This window comes from Abramis brama (genome assembly GCF_963993115.1).
Source record: "Abramis brama genome assembly, chromosome: 9".
Lineage (NCBI taxonomy): Eukaryota > Metazoa > Chordata > Actinopteri > Cypriniformes > Leuciscidae > Abramis > Abramis brama.
This window is the reverse complement of record NC_139971.1, coordinates 9608888-9619180: the sequence shown is the minus strand read 5'-3', so window position 1 is coordinate 9619180 and position 10293 is coordinate 9608888. Positions and strand designations below refer to the sequence as shown.

The 10293-nt window shown below is 38.6% G+C and overlaps 1 protein-coding gene across 1 annotated transcript in view; it reads left to right on the top strand.

The window, feature by feature from the left end:
- The first annotated feature begins 1117 nt into the window (after window positions 1-1117).
- Window positions 1118-10293, top strand: part of LOC311089414 (UDP-glucuronosyltransferase 2A1-like) — a 59482-nt gene continuing 50306 nt past the window's right edge. Inside the window, exons 1-2 of the mRNA XM_084124087.1 lie at window positions 1118-1168; window positions 1514-1626. The gene's annotated coding sequence lies outside the window, so the exon portion shown is untranslated. The remainder of the gene's footprint in view (window positions 1169-1513; window positions 1627-10293) is intronic.

Sequence of the window (10293 nt, the reverse complement as noted above, 5' to 3'; positions counted from 1 at the left end):
GGTGAGTGTATTTCATCACGACCATATGCAATCTCTAAATTATCCAAGTTGACAAAGTGTGTTAAAGATAATTTAATTTTTAATTTTGTTTTATTAAATTCAGATAAGACTGGGGTATTACTTATTGGACCAAAAACATGCACCTGTATTTAGAAGGATGTATTGTTACTTTATCATCTACAGTTAAAGACTCTTTAGCCAAGCATTCAGATAATGCATTTCATAACCCTGTACTCCTGTTAAATCAGATCCTGATTGAGTGTGTAATGAGACAAAGTTGTTGTTCACCTCTGTAGAGTCCTACAAACTACCTTTGTACTCATATTACTTGACAAACATTGAAATAAAATTTTTTGCAGTTGTTCTGATATTCACTCTCTCCATATATTTAACTTTATGTGCGTCACATGCTGTAGCAGAAAGTTTGCAAAAAATATTTGTTTTTCTTTGAAACTCTATTCAAATTTTATGTTGCAATACATTTAATGGAATAATAAATATTGAATTTTCCCACAGTCTGTGCATTTTCTGAGAAAATGTAATCTCCAACCATTACACTACCATGTCTGTCTGTAATGATGTAAAAAAAAGAGCTGTGTATGAAACTGAAAACTGTATGAGAAGATGTGTATGATCTAATCATACCAACTTTTTATTGAGACATTTGCCTGTGCATGTGGCATTCTGTCTTTGTTCACAAAATTCAACGGATTTAATTTCTTTTGAGTTTATGCACTCCCCCACGTGATCTCTCATTACCTCATGTAAACTCTCTTTCCCTCATTGCTCTATCTCAAGTTCACAGTCTAGATACTGATAGCAGGCAGTTAAATGGGCACCACTGAGACAAAGTACTCTTAAATCAATAGTTATGTTGCTTTAATAATAAGCAAGTGTGCACAGATGTAGTCATAGTTTTGAAAAGTAGTAGAAATTCTTCTCTGTAGAACTGATATCACTAGCAAATCAAGTAAAAGTGTGCACTTTAAAAACAAATCTCTGCCATATACTGTAGATGATGTCACAAATAAACTTTGCACTTTGAACTTTATTCTTGTGGGCTGCTCATTGTATTTGATAAGGTGCAATGCTTAAGGAGAAATTTGCCAGAGACAGAGTAACATGCCCAGACAAAGATATCAGCACTGAATAAAGCAAATATATAACCGTAAGTTATCTACAGTTTATGAATTAAAACAACAAAATAAATGTGACATTTGCATTATTTCAGAGATCGTCTGTAGTTTTCTACAACAGTTTTAAAAATTAATTTTGTGTGATGCTTGCAGGTCAGGATTGTTATTTATATTTGATTTTATATTGTGTGAAAAATGTTTATATATAAACATATATAAAAAAGTATATATATATATGTATATATGTATGTATATATATATATATATATATATATATATATATATACATACTATTATACTATTTGTTTGTAAAATGTCTCTTGTATTATGATGCATTTTTAGACAAGCTCATATACTACTAAACATATTTTTGCTAGGTTTTTTTTTGTTGTTGGTTCAGTACAAGAGTTCCTGCAAGATCGTTTTTCTGCAGGGTTATCTCCATCCACATTGACACAGTGTCCTAACTACACGCGAAGCAACATAAAAGGTATCTTTTCCATGTTAATCAGAGTTTTTGTCCTAACCAGCCACGACGGCTGCTTATTTTTAATAATGTTTAAATTAGGGATGTCCCGATACCACTTTTTGCAGAACGAGTCCGATACCGATACTTTCATTTTTGGTACTCGCCGATACCGATACCGTAACCGATCCCTGAATTTTCTCTGCATTTGTAATTTTTAAATGTATTAGTAGATAAACCAAAAGAATATAAATCATATTACTTGGCTTAATTTGTTCATAAAATATATATTTCTTTCAGTTATTTTCATGCTTAATTAAGCCTGCTAAAATGCATTGTATGAGCTTCTGTTACTGTCACTGTTCATTCTATTGCTTTCATTTAATAGCCACAGCACATATTTAGAGCTTCTTCAGCAGGGGTCAGTGCTGAGGATCGGGTCAGTGGTTCAAATGTTTGTCAAAACCAGTGAAATATCAATTATTTAATCCAATTTTGATACTACAACAAAAACTACCAGCCTAATTAATGTGAATTTAAAAGAAGCAAGCAGTCAGTAACAAAATAAGAACAAACAATTGAATTACAAATAGGACAAATAAATACAATAGAACAAAGAAAGGCTACAAATGAAATAAACAGTGTTTTTAGAGTTTTTCAGGTAGATCTAACAGGTACAGAAATTTGAATAAAGTAATCAAATGTGAAAAAAGCATATTCATTACTGTATAAATTATATATAGATACATATTTTTGTAAAGTTGAAAAAAGGGTAGCCTATTTAGTCAGGAGCAGTGAGTATTTCTTTGTCCTTTGTTTGATTAAAATTAAAACACAGAAGCAGGTTTATCAAACTGCTGCCCCTTTAAGACCGAACGCACAGACCGCATTTATTACATCATTTTGTGTGAATTCGTCCGTATAGCGCAAGACGTGAAAGACAATTTAACCCTCCTATTACCTTTGGGGTCAATTTGACCCCATTCAGTGTTTAACGTCTCAAAATACATACTTTAAAAAAAATTTTTTGCTTCATATTTAAAGACTTTTCCTAATTTAATGGGGACAACTGGGTAAACATAAAATTAACATGATGATAGGTTTTCAATGTTCTGTACGTACTTTTGTAGCATCGGTGTTCTTTGGGGTCAATTTGACCCCAGGCTCATTTTGCTGTATAAAACATATAAGAAATATCATTTTTTTTTGTTGTTCACACATTGGTGATTAGGCACAAATCCCACATTTATTCTGGATGATATTGAGGTCATTATAAGTTGAGATTTTATGATCTTCAAAAACCTTCCCTCTGCTTTAGGGCCCTAACCTGACATTACCATATAGGCCTACTTGAAGTATTGCGAGAACCACTGATAGTTCACACGATATAGTGGAGGGGGGAATCATAATTCTCACAAGAAATTAGATATTTCCAGTGCCAATTATATATTTCCAGGGAAGGGAAAACATAATTCTTGCAAGAACTTTGATATTTTGTTCCGTGGGGGAGGGGAAAACATAATATAGGGGAGGAGCAAATGTATGAAAGCTTCCACAGAAGCCTTATAAAACATTTCTCTTTGTGCTTTGTGAGCTCTCTCTTTATGCTCTTTCTCAATTGAAAATTACCTCTTAGCAAAGTTTTTTTGGGGTTTTTTTGGGTTCTATACGGACCTGTTCGCCAGCAAGACACCAGTCGACCCGCCCGCAATGCAGGACGATGCCATACCAGCCATCCCGTCAGTGTTGACCAGTGAGGTCAGGCATGCGATCCAGAACATCCAGAAAGACCGGGCGCCAGGGCTAGACGGAATCGAGGCTGAGCTGCTCAAAGAGGGTGGACCGATGCTTTGGGCAGCATTGGCCAGCCGTTTCAGCCGCTACATGGCGCAGAGAAGAACACCAGATCAATGGAAGACGGCCAAGACAGTGCTGTTGTACAAGAAGGGTGACCATGAACAGCTGAGGAATTATCGGCCAATCTGGCTCCTGCCGACCGTGTACAAGGTTTTCACCAAGGTGCTGTACAACCGACTAGCCAGGCAGTTGGACGAACAACAGCCACCCGAACAGGCCGGCTTCCGGTCTGGCTACAGCACAATGGACCACATCCACGTGCTGAACCAACTGCTCGAACGCTGCCGGAAGTACAAGATGCCCTTGGTACTGGCCTTCGTAGACTACGAGAAAGCCTTCGACAGCATAGAGATCAATGCCGTACTGCTCGCCCTACAACAACAGGGCATCTCCCCCAGGAGTAGGTGGACCTTTTGCGGGAGCTGAACAGCGGATGCGCCACCAACATCACCCTGTTCGACCGGACACTTCCCACTTGAATGACAGGGTACAGCTGTGGCCAAATTTGAAATTTTTGCTGCTTCAGTTGTTATGATGTTGATTCACATTTTTCTAGATTATTGTGTAGAATGATCAGAGGCATTTTACATCATTTCAAAAAGCTTTATCACAAAACCCCAAATTTCACTGTTTTTGTCCTTGGCACCAAATTACCAGCTAACATCATTTTACTAATCATATCATCAGCACATGATTGCTATAAGGAAGGAAGAAGTGCTTCCAATCATTGTGTTCTTCTGTTAGCAATGGTTTCCTCCAAAGAAAGATGGAGGATCATCTTTGCATCAAAATGGCCTCCATTTACCAGATCATCAAGAGCTTCAAGAATAGAGGTTCGGCTGCAGTGAAGAAGGCTTTAGGATGTCCCAGAGTGTCCAGCAAGTACCAGGAACTTCTCCTCCTGAGGAATCAGCTAGGGAATCGTGTCACCACCAGTGCAGAACTGCTCAATATTGGCAGCAGGTGGGTGTGAGAGCATCTGCACACACAGCGAGGCCAAGACTTTTGGACAACGACCTGGTGTCAAGAAGGGCAGCAAAGAAACCACTTCTCTCCAATAAAAACATCAAATATTGGCTGAAATTCTGCAGGAAGTACAAGAATTGGACAGCAGAAGACTGGTGCAAAGTTAATGTATCTGATTAGAACATCTGGAAAATCGATTGTCCAGAGAAGAAAAGGTGAACGCTACCATGAGTCCTGTGTCGTGCCAACAGTGAGGCATCCTGAGACTATCATATTGACCCCAAACCTATCCTTGATAAAATATATTGTATAATATAATAAATAAATAGCTATTAAAACACCAAAAATATATATCATTTTTGAATTTTAGATAAATCAGTGACATTTTATAGTGATTTGCTAATTTGTCCATAGTCGTGCAATAGGTATTCTGGATGTATAAGGGGTGGGGGTGGGGGTGGGGGGTTGGTGGTGTTTTATTTAAAGGGCTATTTAAGTAGTCAACAAAGAAACATAAAGTACCTGACTTAAACCTTTGGGGAAAAAATCAAATTGTGGGGGTTTAAATTGGTGGGGTCAAATTGACCCCAGTGGGTAAAAGATGTTGGTAGATTTGAGGGTAACAGGAGGGTTAATTCAGTATTCGCGCGCTGAGACGCTGGTTTGCGCTTTGGATGTTTGCATTCATGGAACTTCTTGACCTGCTGCACACGTCCTGTAATAATGTAGGGAACCACTCGTTATACTTAAATCAGGTAACAGTTCATATTTTACTTTACTTACATATACGATTTAGTTTTCATCCACATAACATGTGCTGAGTGAACAGCAATCAAGAGCATTCAACAGAAGTGCGCTCGCTCGCTCTCTCTCTCTCTTTTCAGTTAACGTTAATAAGCTACATGCCTCGTTTTATTTTCTTTGCCATTGACATCCGACTGAACAAACTTTCCACTGATGTCTGTTTAAAGGGATGTGCTCGCAAAATGTACGTGGTATCGGTGCGTGGTATCTGCGAATTTTTATGAGTACGAGTATATGAGGACAGTATCGGCCCGATCCCCGATGCCAGTATCGGTATCGGGCCATCCCTAGTTTAAATGGTGTAATATTTGTGAATTTGATTATGTAGCCTACTCATTTTCTTGTGAGTGCCGTCAAAACTACTCTCTGGTGCTGTGCACTTGCCGCGAGACTCCGCCCACACGCTGTTCTGATAGGCTGTGGGTTTTGATTGATTTTGACGCATCTCGCAGTCGCGTCGCGTCTAGTGTGTACAGACAAATTATTTGTCGCTGGAATCTTATCGCATCGCGTCTGGTTAGGACACGGTGTGAAGGTGTGCATGGCGACCATAGCGGCCTACCACGTCCCTTTGGGTGGATTATCTGTGGGTAGAAACCCTCTGATAACATGTTTCCTTCATGGCACTTTGAGGTTGAGGCTTGCAGCCCGAACCAGAATTCCAGCTTGGGACATGGCTTTGGTTTCAGAAGGTTTATCTGCGACTACCTTCGAGCCTCTTGACATGGTTACAGAATAGTTTCTTACCTTAAAAACAGTGTTCCTTCTAGCCATATCTTCACTAAAGAGAGTAGGAGATCTTCAGGCTCTGTCGGTATCCCCCTCGTGCCTTGAATTAGCATCGGGGATGGTCAAGGCTTTCCTTTACCCTAAGCCGGGCTACGTTACCAACGTACCGTGGCCTATCGTTCTGCAGGCATTCTGTCCTCCTCCTTTCAGAAATCAGGACCAGGAAATGCTGAACCTTCTTTGTCCAGTTAGAGCGCTGGATACTTACTGAATGTCCACAGAGCTGCCCTGTGGACGAAATCTGATCAGCTGTTTGTCTGTTTTGGATCACCTGAAAAAAGGGCTCCCTGCTTCTAAACAAACTGTCAGCAAGTGGATAGGTGAGGCTATCTCTTGCTTATGAAGCTTCTGGCCAGGAGTCACCTTTGGCTGTCAGAGCTCATTTTACTAGGAGTATTGCCCCCTGGGTGCTGCTCCAGGTTTACAGGTGCTTATATCGTAAGTGTGCTCTCAGTATTTACACGACAGGCACTTGTAAGTATGGGGTTTGGGCATTATCGTTCCCAAAGAGTCATTGACGCAGTGCGAGTGTACGACTGTAACCATAGTTCCCTGAGAAGGGAACAAGACACTGCATCACCTTGCCATACTTCCTTCACCCCTGTGATCAACTTGCTTCGGCTAATTGAAGCTAACACCGGTCATTCCGTATGTGCTTTTATGCTTTCCTGGTCGTGACATCACCCACCTGTGAGTTTCCTTCTCGCCATTGGACTAGTTGACACATGTGCTTCAGACGCAGTCACACGATTTTTTTTCTAAATATTGATAAAAAACTATTGCGAAATGACGCCGTTTCCATTAACCGATGTTATGCGTCTAAAACGTCACTTTTTCCTCTCGCGATAAGTCATTTAAAAAATCATGGCAATGGACGTTGGTAGGTTTATATACTGTATATCACAGAAACGTAGGCGTGTTTTCCAAGCATTAATGGCAAGGAAAGACCCTTATACTGTGAGCGGCACATATGAGGTGTTTCTGGGGTTTCGAGGTCTTGATTGTGGCATTTCTTTGAGGTTTAGAATCCAGTATTTCTGTCATTCTTTTGTCTTTTATGAATTTAATAAAGAACTCTGTTTCGTATTCTGTCCAAAACACATCGCGCCTTCTAAGTCAGGTGACTGTAATTGCGCAAAAACGGTTTCCATTGCAGTTTTGCGAAATATTCCTTTTTCGAATTGCCTGAAAAACCACCCCATGCGAGCGTAAAAACTTTTTTGCGATAAATGGGAGTTTTTGCGAAATTGACGTGTTTCCATTGGGCGTATTTTCAATTCGCAATTTCAATTTGCGCAATTTGAAGGGTAATGGAAACGTGGCTATTGACGCAGCGTCTCGTTTCCTTCTCAGGAAACTATGGTTATAGTTGAAACCAGAGATGATTTCAAGAATAACAAATTAATACCTAAATAGGAACATAGTGGTATACTTAAAGTGCAAAAATAATATATAAATAGTAAACTGTAATGTACAAGTATACTTGCACTATAAAACTACTAAACTAGTAGTTTACTAAGTGTATACTTCAAAGTAAATTAATACCTAAATAGGAACATAGTGGTATACTTAAAGTGCAAAAATAATATATAAATAGTAAACTGTAATGTACAAGTATACTTGCACTATAAAACTACTAAACTAGTAGTTTACTAAGTGTATACTTAAAACAACACATTACTGGTTGACTGGATGCCACAGAACGATCTTCTAGGGCATCCAAAGACTAAAGTTTTTGTTGCACATGGCGGAACCAATGGGGTTCAAGAAGCTTTGTACCATGGTATTCCAGTGGTTGGAATTCCATTCTTTTTTGACCAGTATGACAATCTTCTTCGTTTGCAAGACAAAGGAGGAGCCAAGATACTCTCTATCTCAATTTTAAACAAGAACACACTGCATGCAGCCATACAGGAAGTAATCATTGAACCATCTTACAGACTGAGTATGCAGAGACTCTCTCATCTGCACAGAGACAAGCCAGTTAAACCTTTGGACAGCGCCCTCTTTTGGATTGAGTTTGTAATGAGACACAAAGGTGCTGCTCACCTTCGTACATGGAGTCCTACAAACTGCCTTGGTACTCCTATTACTCAGTAGATGTTGCAGTTACATTGTTTGCAGTTGTTCTGATATTCACTCTATCTATGTTTTTAACAGTTCGATATCTGTGTGTCAGGTGCTGCAGCAGAAAAAGGAAAACTGAGTGACATTTGCATTTGATGTTGATCACTTACAACTAATATAAAATTATTTGACTGTTTTTACTGTTTAATGTACCCCCTATTTCACAGCCTGGAATAATGATTTGATCCTTCTGCCATTATAGTGAAATTGTCTTTTTTGACCACATGCTTTAAACTTTCACAAACTGACCTATATGAGTCTAAAATCTAACTGTAATGGTGTGGCAAAAACCAAACACTACATTCCATACTAAAAACTTTTTTGTTGTGGTTGTTGTAATTTGTCTAAATGGGTTCTCTTCATCTTATTTTATAGGACTTGGATGAAGGTCTGATATCAATGTAGGTACAATTCACAATACAATGCAGAAAGAAGGGTTTACAAACCTCATTCACTGAACATTTTAACCATTACACAACCATTGTCTTTTTGCAATAATGCAATAATGCAAACAAAAAACAAAAAAACAAAACAATAGGCCATTGTAGAACATGTGTATGAGAAGATGTGTTTGATCTAATTCAGTGACTCCCAAACTGGAGTATGTGTTACCCGGGGTACGTGAGGTGACGGAGGGGGTACAGGTGGCCCAGTAGTGCACAACACATGAAATTTAAACAACACAACGTAAACAAGCCACAATACAATGAGAGCACCACAACACAATGAATTGCCATAACACACGAAATCGGAAACACATTGGAAACAAGCCAAAACACAATGGAAATGGTCCTATGTGCATACACAAAATATATATATTTACACTCATTAACATTATATACTGTTATATTGACACATGGAGCTCCTTTGCGGTGCTGTTAGAGTTGAATGAGCCGAGGGATGTAATGAAGGGTCTAATGATCTAATGAAATCCAAATTTTGATATCCAATATATTTGTATGAACCTTTGAAGTAACTATGGGGCAATACATTATCATTCTATTGCACAATCAGCCCATTTCACAGTGCCGTTTCTATTAAGGTGCATTAAAGCTAAACATTCAAGCTTTATACTAGTGGCAATGGACTAAAAAAAATATTTTTAACAGTTTTTACTGTACCAAAATATTTTTACGAACCCTTGAAGTTTCTATGGGGCAATACATTATCATTCTTGTGTGACCAGCCCATTCACGGTGCCATTTATAGAGGTGCGTCAAAGCTAACATGCAAGCTTTATACTAGTGGTAATGGACTAACGAAATCCAGATTTTCAACAGTTTTTACAAGGGGTGTAACGATACATGTATTTGTCCTGAACCGTCACGATACAGAGGTCACGGTTTGTTGCATACAGTCAGACGACGAATACAGTTAGTAACAGGCGATCTATACTACAGTCCAGAAAGAGGCGCGCCCCCGGAAATGCAATGCTGTTTCCTCACCGCCACAACAGGTAAAAGAACAGAAGAAGAATAGAAGATCTACGCACCAACTCAAAACAAGAGTGCAGATGGCATACAAGAGCTTGCTAGTAGCATATACATCAATTCATTTTTGGGACGCGCGTCACTAACTTAATGGAAAGGACACCAGAAAGCAGCATCATGTTTTCTTCATTTTACAAAAATGTTTTGTTTTTATTGTGAGTATATACAAATAAAAATAGACCCTTTACAGTTTTGAATGTAATCTAACGCTAATCTGTATGACCATAAATGATGGAGTATTTTAAAGGGCACCTTTTACATGGTGTTCGAACATAAATTGTGTCGGCAGTGTGTTTACGTTTTATTTATTTTTTCAAAAATCAGACACCTTGGAAATGAAAGGTATGTACAATGTTTTTAGGAATGGCACAAAGGTCTCTGTCTTTGGATCATTGTTTTCAATAATGTGCTTTTTTGTCCTTTGTTGTGTATCTTTGGATTATGTTGTGTTGTAAATAAATCCAAACAATCAAAAGCCATTCTTTTTTAAATCTCCTCATTCTTTGTGCAAGGTTGCTCAGAATGATAGGGCCTGATAGCACCTAATAGGGCCATTAGGGGAGGGTATTTTTCTTTCTAAGGTGTGAAATCCATTAATATTCAGGATGTGTTTACGCCTACTCGCATAAAGCTTTCTTACACAAGACACGTCTTACAA